This window comes from Sciurus carolinensis, chromosome 8 (genome assembly GCF_902686445.1).
Source record: "Sciurus carolinensis chromosome 8, mSciCar1.2, whole genome shotgun sequence".
Lineage (NCBI taxonomy): Eukaryota > Metazoa > Chordata > Mammalia > Rodentia > Sciuridae > Sciurus > Sciurus carolinensis.
The window spans coordinates 39,977,121-39,995,197 of NC_062220.1; the positions used below are offsets into that span (position 1 = coordinate 39,977,121).

At 35.5% G+C, this 18,077-nt stretch overlaps 1 pseudogene; it reads left to right on the forward strand.

Annotated features, from left to right (window-relative positions):
- The first annotated feature begins 2,583 nt into the window (after positions 1-2,583).
- Positions 2,584-3,743, forward strand: LOC124991295 (transcription factor A, mitochondrial-like; annotated as a pseudogene).
- The last annotated feature ends 14,334 nt before the right edge of the window (positions 3,744-18,077 follow it).

Consider the following 18,077-nt stretch of genomic DNA (forward strand, 5'->3'; position numbering starts at 1 on the left):
TCAGAAACAGTATCTTCAAGAACCCCACAGTTTGGTGGTTGGACAGACAGGGAAAGGAGCTGTTGGTAATAAAGTGGTAAAGATAAGAGCTGTGAGAATGTTAAGGATAGTTGCTATCAAAACCCTTTTTGATGGGTCAAGAAAACACTGAGGAGAGTAAGATATCTCAGCTGAGACAGAATTTTAGGTAGGAGAAAGCCAAGTAATCAATAAGGAACAGAAATACTTCAGGCCAGACCTTCACTATTGCAAGGGAATGTCAGAGAGCTTGTTCGGTCCCCATAATGTGAAGCTGTTTATTGTGACTGTGGTAGGAAATTTAAAGATAACTAAGACTGGGAGAACGACCAACTCTGAGAATCTTTGTAGGTTATTAGGGAGCCATAGAAAGAGTTTAAAGAGGTGTGGGGGGAAAAATGAAGAAGGAGATTTAGTATGGTCCTCAGCCTGGTAAGATGTGATGGTGATCCACACTAAGATATTGTCAGTAGAGTAGGTGTAAAATGAATGAAATTGATGTTAGAGAAAAGAAATGTTTTTTAAATGGTATGGCTATGAGGGTGAAGTAGAGAGAGTCAAAGATGTTTTCCCAGCCTCTGGTTTAGGGAAAATGAAGGAATTACCTATGAGGTAGCACGTCATGAAGTGAAGTGTCACAGGTATGACAACAGCCTAGACATCCTGATTGAACGTGCTAGTCTGTTGGGGCCCATGAAGTAGCTGTACAATGAGCACTTGGAGTTTTTGGATCCAGGTTCAGGGGAGTGGTCATCACTGAGCAAGCTTTGACAAATCATCAGCATGTAGATCAGTATTAACCATGGATGGGTGGTTCTCTTCCATTTCTGAAAACTGTTGCAACATTAATCTCCACTTCCTCCTTTAATCTTTCTCCTCTGAGACAGAAGGAGGCAGGAAGTTGAGCTGAGAAGTGGCTTCATCTTCTGGGGCAAATCAGCATCTTAGAGTAGAAGAGAACAAGAATCCTTCTGCACAGAAAATCAGGCCCACCCCTTCCAAAAGGATCATACTGCCCTTCCCCTACCAGAGGTCCCTTGCAGCTTATCTCTAGAATTAACAAGTCTCCCCAAAGTACTTATTAGAATCACCGGATGACATGTGACAAGATGCACTGCTGAAGCTTTACCCTTGGCTGTGAGTGGTCCACTGCTCAGGGCCTTGTTTGATGCAGGAACCACTGCTGAGATAGTCTGGGAATACTGTGTGGTCCCCTGGGGACTGAGGGAGTGCTGCTTTCTGATAGGCCTGCTGGCATTGGGAGGGAGGAATCTAGAAGGGATTGAGGACCTGCACCTTCAATAAAGGCAGAAAGGTAAAGGGCAAATCAAGTCCGGCGATAAAAGGATCATCCTCCCCACAGCGGTGCCCAGGCTCTGTGATGCCTTGGTGCCCACACATAGCATAACATCAGGCTGTGCCTTTGGGGCTGGTGCCAGTGTTACTGGCCCAGAGAGATGGTAAGCAACATTGCAGAAGCGCCTGATGACTTGAATGCCCCTGGGCATCTTTAAACTGCGTCCTATGTTTGGGCAGGCTGCATGCTTGTCCTGCCCCAGTCCCAGTGGTCACTTTGAAACGTGTGATCTTCAATTTCCTTCACATGAAGATAGTCATTGGCTCCATCAGTGTTAAATTCGTGGATCTATTTTGTTTATTGTTGATGTTCGTTTTTTGTTTGTTTGCCTTTTTGCTGTATTTCTGTAGAAATTTCACTATTTTAAAGTTCCTTTAATTTCAGGTATCCAGTGGACAAATGAATTTTAAGTATTAGGAATTTAATTTCAAACTTCATTATTGGCACCATTGTAAGTTGTTAATTGAGCAATATGTTATCCTTCAAAAATCAATAAAATTAATTTCTATGATAGTTTTCATTTATCTGTTAGAGTTTTGCTATTGTGAAAGAGACCTCTACTGAAAGACTAGGTCTTCACCCAAACCTCTTTAATTCATGACAATGAAAACACTTTAAAATACAGTATATTAAAAAATGTAACAAAACACAAACCCCAACATTCCTACTTGTGTTCATACAAATAGAGATATTAAAATGAAAAGCGACCTATTTTTAACTTTCCTTTTTCCGTTCTTTTTTTCCTTTTTAGAAATAAATGTTTTATATACAACTATTTGCGACTTGAAAAAAAAGTTAAGTGCAACTACCAAATTGTTCAATACATGATTTTGTCTTTTGATTTTTTTGTTGATCTTAATATTTTGAATATTGATGTTTCCTTTTGTAATTAACATTACTTTTAGATGTTTTCTTCCTTTTTGTAGAGCTTGATGGTATATTATTCTGTGTATCTCAAATAAAGCTTCATAATTCATTCATTAATTCAACAAATCTGTATTGAGCATGTGTTATGTGCTAGGTCCAGAGAAAAATATCAAATTAATTTTAAAAGGGAAAATAAATCCAAGTTATCCAAGTACTTAGTATTTGTTTCAATAAATATTTTATCTTCATGAAAAAAATGTAAGATGATATATGCAGTTAACAAAATGGTTGACATACTCTAAGTTATGTCTTAACCATATTTGGGTGCATTTGTTGGCCGTATGAAGATTGAAGCTCAGGAAAATGTGGAGATACACGTTGGTGAGTAAGAATAATAGATCAACATGAGAGTGCATGCAGAATTTAAACACAAAAATTGAGAACAGACCAAGAAGAGGAGTTAAAAAGCACCACTTTTTACGAGTCAGAAGAGGAAGGAACTTTCATGAGCTAGTTTAGGTAAGGGAAAATTAGGAGAAACTAAGGAATTTGAGCTGTACTTTTTAATTATTATATCTGTGTCACAGATCTTTTCTCAAAAAAGTCTATTGGAAACATGTGGTTTCAGAGTGGTGGGCATGATAACAAATCCAAGCAGGTCATACGCAGCGAGTTGTCATTGTTGAGGCTGTTTCGTTTTGCTAGGAGGGTCTTGAGGGATTTGGGCTCTGCCACTGCCTTGTGGACCATCACCGCTGTAAGGGCGCTCCTCCAGGGGTGTGGAGCGTGCTGATGGACTTGGGAAAGTCAGGCATAGAGCTGTGCTGAGGCTGTGGAAATCATCTGCGGTCACCCTTCAGTTTTGTGTATTTTCCGAAGTGGTTTTCATTCACCTTGGGTAATTATCCAAAGAAACCCATGAGCTCTTACCTTCAATTTTCTAAAGAAGAACTACCCATATTTAAAACTCAGAACCCAGAACTGAAGATATCAGAACTAATTAGAAGAATTGTAAAGTTATGGAGGGAACTTCCTGAATCAGAGAAAAAAATATATGAATCTGCTTATAGGGCGAACTGGCAGGTGAACAGCAACGAAATATACAGAATTCAGGAACAGCTAACTTCAAGCCAAACGATATCTTTGGAAAAAGAAATCTTGAAAAATGTTTAAGAAAGAAAGCTTTAATAAAAAAGAGAGAGTTAACAATGCTTGGAAAACTAAAAAGACCTCGCTCAGCTTATAACCTTTTTTTGTATCTGAAAGCTTCCAAGAAGTTAAGGATGGTTTGTCACAGGCAAAGCTAAAGTGTGTAAATAAAACTTGGAAAAATTTGCCTAATTCTCAAAAGCAAGTATATATTCAACTTGCTAAAGATGATAAAATTTGTTATGATAATGAAATGAAATCTCAGGAAGAACAAATGATTGAAGTTGGATGCAGTGATCTTATATGCCACAAAATGAAAAACCAAACAAAAGATGGCATTGGGGAGTGTTAAGATAAAAAGACAGAGCTGGGTTCATGGTGATTAGGCACAGAAACAATTAGGTCTCAATAAACTGAAGCTGTGTAAAATTAGGAAGGATCAAGTTGGTGAACATTTTATATTCAATTCCTTTTTCTTTAACCTCTGAACTTCTACTTGTTGAGTACATTTTGTATTAGCATTTTGAAAACCTAAACAGATGAAAGTTCATGCAAAATTTTATTTTGTGTTTAAGAACTACTGAGGATCAAGATAATCCATACATATGTAGCAGTGAATCATTTTACCTTTGATAAAGGTAAATCAGACTGAATTTTTTTATACTAGAAAAAATTCTTGCAGTCTTTTTGTTAATTCCACATTGGGGCAATCATCTCTGCTTAGCCAGGCTTTTCACATCTCTCCCTTATCCTTTACCGTCTGTTTGGACTGAGTGCTAGACATGAATGCTTGGGGTCTTCCAAGGTCTTTTCTTCTTCCCTGAGAAGTATGTGGCTTGCTAAACTCCCCAGTGTACACTGGCACTTTTCAATGACCTAATTTTCCAAAGAAACTGCTTTCACAGCTTTCTTCCCAGGCTTTCAGAGTGTCTGTTATTTGCCAATCTCTTAGCAAAAAATATAAATGCCAAAGGCAGCAATATGCATATTCAAAGTGCTGAAAGAGAAAACATCTAAACATAATGTTCACCAAAATATCTTCCAAAAATAATGGAGAAATTAAGACTTTCACAGACAAACAAAAGATGATAGAATTTACCGCTAGTAGTGCTAGCCCATAAGAAAGGCAGAAGTTCTTCCAGGGGAAATAAGAGGACACTAGGCTGTAACTGAAGCAATATGAAGAAATAAAAAGTCAAAGTGATTCCAAGGGAAATTTTTAAAAAGTATTGTATCTTTGTTTTTTAACTCCTCTCTGTGTATGATTTAAAATGAATAAAATGCTAATTATACCTTTGTAAATTTGGAAGCAGTGTATAAAGATCCAACTGTGACAACTATAGAAAAGAGGAGGAATGGACTACATAGGAGGAAAAATGTTATGCACTATTAAAACTGAAATGATGTTAACAAAAATAGACTTTTATAAGTTTAAGAGGTTAGTTGTAGTAATCTCCAGGGCAATCACCTCAAAATAATTTTTAAATATACAGAAAATAAAACAAAAAAGTCAAAACAGTATACTGCAAAACTCATTGAAACCCCCAAATAGCAAGTAATAGAGGAATTGAAGATATATAGAAAGCAAGAAATAACATGACAGAAGCTAATCTCTCTGTCAGTAATATTTTTTTCATGTAAAAATATTAAACATTTTAATGAAAAGCAGATTAGCAAAATTTCTTTAAAAATTGGCATAACCGTATGCTGTCTACAAAAGACTCATTTTTGTATCTAAAGACACAAATAAATTGGAACAGAAATATATAAAAAGACATGTCATGCAAATGTTAACTGAAGAGGCTGGAATGGTCATACTAATATCAGACCAAATACTTACAAAAACAATAAGGGGGACCCGAGGAAGACAGAGTACAGGAAGGCTGTATTGGAAGTCACTCCATGGCTTGGGTCCAAACAGTGGAAGTACAGCTTCTCAGCAAGGTGTGTGAAAGAGGGATTTTATTAAAATTCAATATTGGACATTCAAAGCAACTCAGGGACTCAGAAATTTGGGTACAATAAACAAAGAAGAAAGAATTCATAGGAGCCAAGCCAGCTGCCACACCAGCACCAAAAGTGGCAGTACTAGTGACTCTGGTTCACCACAGAGGGAGTGAGAACACAGAGAAACACAGATTTGGTATGGAAAAACCTGATATGAAAAAAAGCCACCTGAATTTGACTGATCCAGAGGCTGCAGTGTGCACTGGTGCTTGAAAAGCATGCTCTGTTTCTCAATTGGTTATGAAGAGCTGAGGTGGAGCCCTCCTGAAGCCATTGCTCTGCAGCATTGGTGACAGGTGCTAGGAGATCAGAGCAAACACTGCTGCAGTTTTCCACCTACCTCGTGTCCTAAGGTGTGCCTGGTGGGACATGAGTGAAACAGGTACTGAAAGGACACATCGCAGGGGATTCAAGTTGAAAGGGTTAAAGGGAACCCTGCTCCATTCCCCTTTGAGTCACATGACCAGCTAAAGTGGGCTGGAGTTTGAGCAGATAAGGGTGAATATACCCAGGGAGTAAGTTTGGAAAGACTATGCTTGTGGGCAGAAGAGTATGTGGAAGATTAGCTCCCTGCCTCACGAGTGGAATCCCCGGGAGGCTCCTGAGATCCAGAGTCCCATCAGAGATAAGCTGCCATCAAGGTCTAGGGGTGGGTCCACCTACTTTCTCCAAAGCAGACACCACCCAACAAAGCAAAATAGTACACAATAAAAATTTAGTAGTAATACATAGATAAAATATATAAAAATAAACAATTGTAGCTATACTTGAGTTAAAAGGAGTCTGTGATTGCTTTAGTATAATAATTTCTAAAAATATAGATGGATAAAGAGACATTCCTCTGAGCTTGGATGCGGTGTTCAGCCTTTGTTGCTTTCCTAGTTTTAATAGTTGGTTCTAGAGATACTTTACATAATAAAAATATTGGGTCAGTCATAAATATAATTTGTGTTTTTCCTATGATTAGTCTAATTCTTTGAGAATCAAAATAAGATTGTAGTCTGCCATTAAATGAAATAGAATAGACTAAATATTAACTATAAGTTGATTTCTTTGCCCCTTGTTAATAATAGTAAAAGCGTTTCCCATGGTGGGGCTGGTTTCTCAGAAAATCTAGTGATGAGTTTGCTCTGAAGGTTGAAGTTCGGCAGATCATGGTGACCTCAGTTTAGCTGGGAGACAAGGTTGTTTTAATCTAGCTGGGAAATAAGGTTGTTTTGGTCTGGGCTGTCATGCAGAAGGAATGTGTACTTTGAGAAGAAGCATAGATTGTACTTTTGAAGGTTTTTCCTATTTTAAACTAACCACAAAATGATATAATCATTACTAAAGAAAAATATCAATAAAAAGACTGGTAGAAAAACAAAGAGACAGATTCAGCCTCAGGACACTTGGTGTCTCTGTCTGCTGTTTCTCCACTGCACCAATGCCTCCCATCCACCTAGGACCCCCGACCACTGCTAGGGCTGGACCCTGGCAGATGTGCAAGTCCAAGACCTCTGAAAACATGAGGAAACAGTCAATTAAGTCTCCTCCACAAAATCCACAATCCCCCAACAAGGGATCCCACTGATAGTGATGTGGATGAAATCCAGTGATATGTTGTTTGTAAGAGACTCATAAGCAAAGATGACAGACTGAAGATGAAAGGATGGGAAAAATATTCCATGCATATAGATCCCAAAAACAAGTAGGAGGAGCTATTCTCATATCTGACAAAGCAGATTTCAAGCAAAAATTAATGTAAAGAGACAGAGAAGGTCACTATATCCTGGTAAAGGGAATAATTCAACAAGAAGATCTAACAATAGTAAAGATTTATTCCCCAAATGTCAACACACCCAATTACATTGAAAAATATTCCATCATGTTAAATCCCAGATAGACCCCAACACAATACTACTGGGAGATTATAAACACCCTTATCAGGGCTGGAGTTGTGACTCAGAGGTAGAGTGCTTGCCTGACATATGTGAGGCCCTGGGTTCAATCCTGAGCACCACACATATATAAATAAATATATAAATAAAAATAAAAGATCTATTGACAACTAACAAATATTTAAAAAACACCCTTATCACCAATAGACAGGTCATCAAAATGTAAAATCAATAAAGATATCTCCAACCTAACTCCAATTCTGTAAATCAATGGACCTATCATTTTCATAATCATTTACCCCCCGAAAAGTTGAATTTACCTTTTTCTCAACTGCTCATGGAATTTTTTCAAAATAGACCATATTAAAGGCCACAAAGAAAATTTTAGCAAATACGAAAAATATTTATATAATCTCATGTGTCCTAGGAGATCATAATGAAATGAAACTAGCAATCAACAGCAATAAAATAATAGAAACCACAAAAACACATGGTGATTGAATACTCTCTTAAATAAATAATGGATCAAAGAAAAAATGAGGATAGTAATCAAGCAATTCTTAGAAATGAATGAGATCAGGAGTACATATCAGAATCTCTGAAACAGTATGAAAACAGTTCTGAGAGGAAAATTTTAGCACCGAGTGTTTTACATTAAAAGAGAGAGATATCAATTAAATAAACTTATGCCCACAAGTCCTTAGAAAAAGAAAAACAAACGAATGACAAAACCAGTAGAAAATAGGAAATTATTAATATTAGAGCCAAAATCAATAAAATTGAGAATAAGAAAACAATACAGAGGATCAATGAAATGAAGAGTTGATTCTTTGAAAAGATAAACAAGATTGACCAACTCTGAGCCAAATTAACCAAAACAAAACAAAACAAAAAAAGAGTGAAAGATCCAAATCAACAAGATCAGAGATGAAAAAGGAGATATACCCTTTTGAATATACCTAGGGGATTATCAGAACCTATTTTGAAATTTTATACTCCAGTAAACTGGAAGATATAGAAGACATTGACCATCAACAAATTTCTAAACATGTATTATCTACCCAAATTGAATCAGGAAGATATTGAAAACCTAAACACACTGTTTTCAAGTAACAAAATTGAAACAGCCACTAAAAGTCTTCCAGCAAAGAAAAGCCCAGGATCAGATGGATTTTCATCTGAGTTCTACCAGACTTTTACAGAAAAACTAACACCAACCCTTCTCAAATAATTTCATGAAATTGAAGGGGAGGGAACACTACCAAATACATTTTATAAAGCCAATATAACCTGATAAAGATGCAACAAGGAAAGAAAAGTATTGACCAATATCCTTGATGAACATAGATACAAAAATCCTTAATAAAATATTAGCAAACTGCATTAAAAAGCACATCAAAAATATAATACATCATGATCAAGTGGGTTTCATTCCAATGATTAAAGGATAATTCAACATACACAAATCAATAAATGTAATATCATTACTTACACAGAATTAAGGACAAGAATCACTTGATGATCTCAATAGATGCAGGAAAGGGCTTTACTAAAATCTATCACCCATTCATATTAAAAATGCTAGAGAAGCTAGGAATTGAAGAAACTTACCGAAACATTACAAACACTATTTATGACAAACTGAAAGTCAACATCATATTGAATAGAGAACAACTAAAAGTATTTTCCTCTAAAGTCAGGAATAAGAAAAGACTGTTCACTATCACCACCCCTATTCAATATAGTCCTCTTAACATTATCTAGAATAAACAGACAAGAAGGGGAAATGAAAGGGATACAAATAGGAAAAGAAGAAATCACAATATTTCTATTTGCCAATGACATGATTCTATTTCTAGAAGACCCAAAAAAACTCCACCAGAAGACTTCTGGAGTTCATAAACAAGTTCCGCAAATTAGCAAGATACAAGATTAACACACATAAATAAATACCTTCCCTATATTCTACCAGTGATTCAGTTCTGGAAGAAATTAGGAAAACCATCCCATTCATGATAACCTCAAAAAAATTGAGAATTAATCTAACCAAAAGAGTAAAAGAGCTCTACAATGAAAAATATAAAACATAGAAGAAAGAAATTGAAGTACTTAGAAGATGGAAAAACAGCCAATGTTCTTGGATAGGCAGAATTAATATTGTCAAAATGGCCATACTACCAAAAGCAATGTATGGGTTCATTGCAATCCCCATAAAAATAACAATGACATTCTTCACCTAATGAGAAAAAACAATTCTTAAATTCATCTGGAAGAATAAAAGACCCAGAATAGCCAAAGCAATACCAAAAAAGAAAAGTGAAGCAGAAGGTATTACATTATCTGATCTGAAATCATATAATAGTAACAAAAAACAACATGGTATTAGCATCAAAATTGACATGAAGACCAATGGAATAGAAAACACAGTAAAATCCACATATGTACATCCATCTGATACTTGACAAAGGTGCCAAAAAGTATATTTTGGAGAAATACAGACTTTTTAACAAATGGGGCAACTGGGAAAACTGGATAGTTATCTGTAGAAAAATGAAACTAGACCCCTATCTCTCACTCTGCACAAACACAAATTGAAATGGGTCAAACACGAATAACTTGCAACTGTTAGAAGAAAACATAGGATCAACACTCCATCAGATAGATTCTGGCACTGACTTTCTGAAGGAGACTCCCAAAGTGCAAGAAGTAAGACCAAGAATAAATAAGTGGGATGCCATCAAACTGAAAAGCTTCTGCACAGCAAAGGAAATTATTAAGGGTATGAGTAGAGAGTCTACAGAATGAGATAAAATTTTGGCCAGCTACTCCTTTAATAGGGGATTAATATACAGAATTTGTAAAGAACTCAAAAAACAACATACCAACAAACAAAAAAACCACAAAGAACCCAATTAATAAAAGGGCAAAAGATCTAAACAGAAACTTCTCAAAAGAAGAAACACAAATGGCTAAAAAATGTCTGAAAGAATTCTCAACATATCTAGCAATCAGGGAAATGCAAATCAAAACAACACTAAGATTTCATTTCCAGTCAGAATGGTTTTGATCAAGAATATAAACAATAATAAATTATAGCAAGGTTTTGGGGGAAAATGTTTACTTGTTCATTATTGGTGGGACTGCAGATTAGTACAACCACTCTAGAAAGCATAGCTATCCCACTCCTTGGTGTTTTTCCAGAGATATAAAATTGCATACTAAGTGATGCAGTCAACTCAGTGTTTATAGCACCATAACTAACAATAGCTAAATTATAGAATCAACCCAGGTGTCCATCAACAGATGACTGGATTAAGAAACTGTGTTATGTAAATACAATAGAGTTCTACTCAGCCATTAAAAGAATGAAATTATGACATTGCTGAAAAATGGATGAAAATGGAGAATATCATGCTATATGAAAGAAGTCAACTCAGAAATTCAAAGGTTGGATGTTTTCTCTCATATGTGGAAGCTAGAGTAAAATAAATGAAAGAGGGAGGGATGACATAAAGATAAAGATCAGTAATATAGAAGAAGATTGAGAGGCAGAGTGGAAAATGGGTAAGGGGGAACAATGAAGAATGAATTCTTTAAAAATTGTATTATTCACATATATAAAATTACCTCAGGGAATTTTACCTTTATGCATAAGTATAAAGAACCAATCAAATATAAATAATCAAGCAAAAGAAAGTCTGATAGAATAGATGAAGGATAATGGGGAAGGGGAGTGAGGATGGGAGGGGAAAGGGAGATGGAAAGGGAGACCATAAACTAAAATTAAATTCCATGCATGTATGCATTTGTCAGGATGAAACCAACTAATACTTATAACTATAAGCTCTTAAAAGAATTAGAAACCAAAACAAAACCAAAACAAACAAACAAACAAACAAAAACAACAAAAATGTTACAAAAGCTAAGGACACTGTGTATGAATTAAAATATCTACCCACCAGGAAGAAATTCAGCGCTGGAATATGTTGAAATAGAGTGCTGGTGATAATCATTGAAGTATGTGATGAATTTAAGAATGAAAGATGATGAATTTAAGAATATGTAAAATGTCTTGAAAAATCTATATAAATAACCCATGGATGTTTCAGAACCATGGACAGAGACGACAGTGGTCCAGATACTCCTGTGCTGAGCAAATACTTGCACTTGCACATATTGGCAGGTCGCCAATGACTAGAGATAAAAATGTGTGTTTAGAACTCATGATCATCAGGGTTGTGCATCAGCAATTTTTAGAGGAACAATGGGATAAAAGAAATGTTGAGAATTCAAAATAATGCTGACACTGTAACTTCAAACTCGGTCTACTGAACACATTCCTCAGAACTGTGAGATGCAGTGCTATTCTTATTAACAATGTGGCCATAAGGAAAAAGGGAGAAAAAAATTGGAGGGAGGGTTTAATAAAGAGTTTGGGATTAAATGGGCCCAATTATAATATGGGTTTACAGAGGACATTGCTGGGAATAAAGGGGATTGATTAAAGCCAACTGAATTGAGTGGGAACAACTGAGTGATTATTTGTATGGCTGATATTTTGCTCATGGAATTAGTTGACTTCTTAACTTTGTCAGTTATCATTCCTATCTTCTTTTAGTCTGATTTTCTTTCCTCCCACAGTTGAAATACACACACACACACACACACACACACACACACACACACTTTGCTTCCACAATCCACTCTAGATAGCTTTCTAGATAGAAATTTGTTATACACTTTTAGATGCACTCATGTGGGATTTGAAAGTCGTGCGTGATGCAATATTAGCTTGCCGTTGCTTTTCTGTCTTTTCTTGTACAAAAAAGAGTGTGAAGAAGTAGGTTTTCAGTAGCAGGGCTCCATTCAGGTGCCTGGTCTTCTATTTCCAGTGTGTCCAGGAGCATTTGAGTAAGAGCATCGTCCATGTTTCATTCAGCAATGTTGCAGGCATTGAGAACTGTGTTGGTGGATACAGGTACGTTGGCAGGCTCCTCACATCCCTGATAAAGGAGAGGTGCTTTCATATTAGAACAGATATTTCTGCTTTGAGGCTCCTGGGACTACAACCAGAGTTTTGTTTTGTTTTCCAGATTTTGCAATGATTTCATGAGTGTTCAATTCCTCTATTAAATTCCTTTCTTTTTTCACAGTGTTTGTTATTTGTTTCCTGACCACACCTTGGCTCATACAGAGTTCTCACTATTTTTAAGTAATTTATGTATTATCTCTGTTTCAGATGTAGCACCAATAAAGCAGGCCCTGCATAATATTTATTTTAAAGTTCAGAGGAATTTTTAATGCAATTATGAGAGGTAACCAAGAAGCTGTGTTTCCAATTTGGTACTTCTATATTTTGTTGTTTTAAGAGATTTGCATTAAAAATAGTTTACAACCATAGAAACTAAATGATGTACCCCATTTGTGTACAATGAATCAAAATGGTCTGTAAAAAATTAAATAAATAAATAAATAATTTTAAGAAAAGAAATAGTTCATGCTGATTCATTAAAGCAAGCTGATCACTGTTGGAAAATGCAGTTTCAAGAGAACCATTGAAAAAGAATTTTTCTATCCAGTGCTTCCAGAAGTCCTCTTTTTCATATCCTGCTTCTATATAGTGAATAATATACCTGGAAATCTGAACATAGTCATTTATATTTTCCTGAAACCTTCTTTATCTAATTCAGATAATGTTCTCTATCATCTGCAAAAGCCTTTTATTATAGTGCTTAGGTGGCATATGCCTTTTTCATAACTGCCTAGAGTTGAAAGTGCCATTCAGTAGAAACAACATGCAAGTCTAAGAAAGAACAGACAGGAAATTCAGTTCTCTGAAGATCAGGAATTCTCTTTGGTACTTAAAGGGTAAGAAAGGGCTTTTCAAAGGCTTCATTTTACCTGCAGCCTATCATTAAAGTCATTGTTTATCATGACAGTTTACAAGAAGCTGCATGTTTCCTCAACATGACAATTTTTTCACGCTCCTTTTATTGAGAATGAAATTCATCTCTTTGCTATTTTGTAGTTCTTCTGGATTAAGCATCACAACCATAAGGATGAGACTGATACACAGCATGGTTCACTCTGACCTGGAGGGTGGGCTCTCCCATGTGATTTGGTTGAGATGCATGTTCAGTGTTACATATTTGGGGAGCTACAATTCCATTCCACCCATCCTGAGAAACGTTCACAGGAAATCATACTGTCAAATGTTTTGCAAACTAAAAAGTTTGACTAAGCAATTCTGATATGTGTAATATTTTGGGAATGTATTTATTCTATGGACCAAGAAAACCAAACTGCATACATGTGTGTTATGGTTTAGACATGAGGTATCCACCAAAAGCTCATATGTGAGACAATGCAAAAACATTTAGAGATGAAATCATTGGGTTATGAAAGTTGTAACCTAAACAGTGAAATAATCCAGATAGGGATTAGCTTGGTAGTAACTATAGGCAGGAAGGATGTACCTGGAGGAGGTAGGTCACTGAGGGCATGCCTTTGGGGTTTATATTTTGTCCCTGGTGATTGGAGATCTCTGCTTCCCAATTGTCATGTCCTGAGCTGCTTTCCTCTGCCAATGATGTTCTGCCTCATCTTAGGCAGAGAGTAATGGAGTCAGCTATCTATGGACTGAGATCTCTGAATCTGTGAGCACTGAATAAACTTTTCCTCCTCCAAAATTGTTCTTAATAGGTCTTTTGGTCACAGCAGCATTGAAACTGCAAGTATGTGCATAGTCATACTTAAGGGAGTTAATTTGATTTGCATGTTTTCCATAACTCTTACCAAAATTTTAATTACTACCTAAAGTTTAATAATAGCTCCATTTATCAAGTGGTTCTAGCAGTCTAAGAACAGGAGCGAATGCTTCTCATTCACTATTCCATTTGACCTTTACCATAACCCCATGAGGAATGCAGTCATTCCCCTTTCATTACAAATGAGGAAGCTCAGAAAGGATAGGCTTTATAGTCAATATTTCTAGAATAGGTCAGTTCAACCATGAAGTTTGCACTCTCAACTGCTGCTGCAAATCAGCCCGGTTCTCTTCCTACATCAAAGACAATGTGTTGGTGAGAGCACATTTCAATGTTGAGCTCAGAGAACATATACCGACCTTACTCAAGTCATGACAAGTTCTGATCTTCCATGCAGTACCAACAAAATGAAGACCCTATTCTTTTTTAAAAATCTTTTGTAGTTGTAGATGGACAAAATATCTTTACTGCTTTGTTTATTTTTATGTGGTGCTGAGGATCAAACCCAATACCTCAAACATGAAAGGCAAGCACCCTACCAGTAAGTCACAACCCCAGTCCAAGGTCCTTTTTTTTTTAATAAATTTTTAGATGTTGATAGATGTTATTTTATTCATTTACAAATAAATGAATAAATTTTTTAGATGTTGATAGATATTATTTTATTAATTTATTTATATGTAGTGCTGAGGATCGAACCCAGTGCCTCACACATGCTAGGCAAGTGCTCTACCACTGAACCACAACCCCGGCTCCAGGACCTTGTTCTTAAGCAGAGTTTACTAATTGGCAGCTACCTGGTGACTTGTATCCATGGTCTGAAAAACATTCCTTTTTGTTTACTTTGAAGTATTTAAAAAAATTTTTTTTAAATGAAAGAAGAAAAAATACTTGGCTTTTATTGAAAAAAAAAAAAAAAAAAAAAAAAAAAAGACCTAAAAGTTGTCAGTACCACAAAGAGCTGGTAGGAGCAGCAGCTCCTTCTATATGGACAATGCATTCTTCATGCCCTAGTCTGCACCAAACCACTGTTAAAGCCTTTGATGTCTACAATCTTCTTTGAATACATTGTTCTGAATCTTAATATAATCTTGAAAACTATTGGATCTGGATGACTCCTCCAGCTCTAAAATGGAGAACAGTTATTCAGCTATATCAAGAATTTTGACTATTTTAATTACATAGGTTAGAAAATACAGTTTTAAGGTAGGTTTGAAGAAAACTCCAATAAAAAGATAATACACTCTAAGGGGAAAATTCATTTGAGTAAAGAAAGTAGATAATAATATATGTAAACTTTTAGAGTTCTTCAAGGAATCTATAAACTCTGTCCCACAAGTCAAATTGACTACAGTCTATTTTGGGGAATAAAGTTTTATTGTAACATAGTCAAACCTAATATTTACATCTTATCTATGATAATATATTTTCTCTCTGAAATGGCAGAGTATAGTAATTTCAACAAAGACCAAAGGCCTTCCAGTGCCTTAGGTAGGGATCCCTGGTCCAACTGGATGCAATGAAGACTCAATAGGTTCAAAACAGTCGGAAGTCATGAGGTAAGAATAGTGATCCATGAGAGAATCTTGGACACCTCTCTATTTAGATAAGCATTGGATTATCAGCCTTACTTTTTAGACCAAGTGATAAATTTTATGAACACTTCAATAACTTGCCCCAAATCACCCAGACTTTAAAGTATGAGATTCTAATCCTGAATGAAAGTCTATCAATAATGCTCTTTTCATATTATGAAAATTCACATATACACACAAAATTTAATTTCCTAATACCTAGAATACTAGAAAATCTGGGAATATAATTAAACACATGTATGACTTTGTTTTTTTTAATGTAATAAGCAATTTGAGGTCTGTAATGTCTGCTAAAAGGCAAATAATTCATGAAGAAAGACCACTGAAAATTACAGAATATTGGTAATGCTCTTAGGTGCAATATTCATATAAGTTTTAGAATTTTTAAGTTAACTTTAGAACTTATCATTCCAGTTTTATAAGAACACAAATCTTTAAGTGACAATTGAGTTTACTTAATCTTGTTTCACCTAATATCAAATGGACAGCACATTTTTGAGGTATTCTGTTTTTTCCAATAATATTGGTAACAGTAATAGCTTAAGGTGCTATAACATTGTTGCCAATAGTTTCAAAATTAAGTCATGGAAAAAAATGGACACAATAATTGCTTAGAATGATGTGGGATTGCTTCTAGGACCCTTATAGATACCAAAATCTATGAAGTCCAAGCCCCTTACATAAAATTTTATATATAGCTGTGCATAGAACTATGCCCAACCTCCTGTATACTTTAAATAGTCTCTAGAGATTTGTAATACCTAATACTATTTAAATAATTGTTATATTGTGTTTTTTAAAGAAATTTTTGTGTGTCTGTTTGGTTCTGGAGATCAAATCCAGGACCTTGCATGTGCTAGGCAGGTGTTCTACCACTGATTTATACAAGCTTTTGTCAAATATTTGTGATCCAGATTTGATTGAATCCACAGATGCAAAATTCACAGATATGGAGGGCCAACTACATTTAATTTTCTAATCAAACCACTTTTGAAGACTACTGGAGAGAAGAATAAATACATTCTAGGAACACAAATGCAATACTCAGATTTTTTTTATTAAAACAAATTTATTTGGAAAGCAGTATGGCAGTTTTACACAAAGACTTACACTCAAATATTCACACAGCATTGTTCAAAATGACCAAAAAGTGAAAACACCTCCAATGTCCATCAGCTGCTAAACAAATAAACAAAATGTGGTCTATTCATAAAATGAAATACTATTAAGCATTAAAAAGCAAAAAAGTACTGTCAAATGTACAGCATAGACAATCTCAAAAAAATGAAAGAAACCAGTATGTTGGTCAGCTTTGCATTACCATGGTAGGGTAGGTGAGATAAGCAACTTAAATGGGGGGAAGGTTTATTTTGGCTCAGTTGCAGAGATTTCAGTGCATAGTCACTTGACCTTGTCACTGGACCTGTGTTGGCAAAGTATATCATGGTAGAAGAACATGTCATAGGAGGCCTGTCCACCTCAAGGTAGATGGGAAGTAAAGAGAGAGAAGAAGAGGCCAAGGTACCAAAATCCTCTTTAAGGACACATCCTTCAAGATCTAACTTCCTTTTGCTAAGCTTCACCTAGTAAAGGTTTCACTATTGGACTTGTTCCAATAGTCATGCCCTTTGGACCAAGTCTTCAAAACACGGGTCTTTGGGTGAATGTTCAGGGTACAAACTATAATACTCAGTAGCCAAAAAACAGGCATGATTCTATTTAAATGTAATGTCCCAAAGAGACAAATATAGAGAGACAAAAAGATTTAGTCATTGCTCAGGATTAGAGGTTGGAATGGAGAGTGATTCTAAACTGGCATGATATCTTTCTTTAAAGTGATGGAAATCTAAAATAAGAAAGTGGCGTTGTTTGCACAGCACTCTAAATATGCTAAAATTCATTGAGGTACAGACCTAAAACAAGGGGAATTTGATTTTATGGAAACTACATGTCAATAAACCCTCTTTTTGAAATTATTTCATACATTCTAAAATATCTGGCCTATTTCAAATTGTTGTAAGGTGGGTGTTTGAGGCAGCAGTACAAGAACTAAATTTACTGACACCTATTAGATTGCTTTGTAAATCTATCCATTTCCAGTTACAAACTATCCATTATATTGCAACTTATAATTTTGAGGCTCAAAATGCTTTGTGATTTAGAAAAGGATGAATACATAAATCATGTAAACAAAAACAGAAATGTCACATAACTGCACCACCTGTTAGAACATTTCATTTAAGGCTTCTAGAAGAGTCAAAATAACATTCAAATATAGCCATGACACTTACTAACCAGACACTTCAATTTCAAAGGCATTTCATAATGTATACTTCAGATGCAGACAGTACTATTTGATGTCCATGAACCCCTGTTGAAAGGAAAAATGCCATTTCAACTTTGTTCAAAGGAACATTAGTATTTCAATCTCACTTTA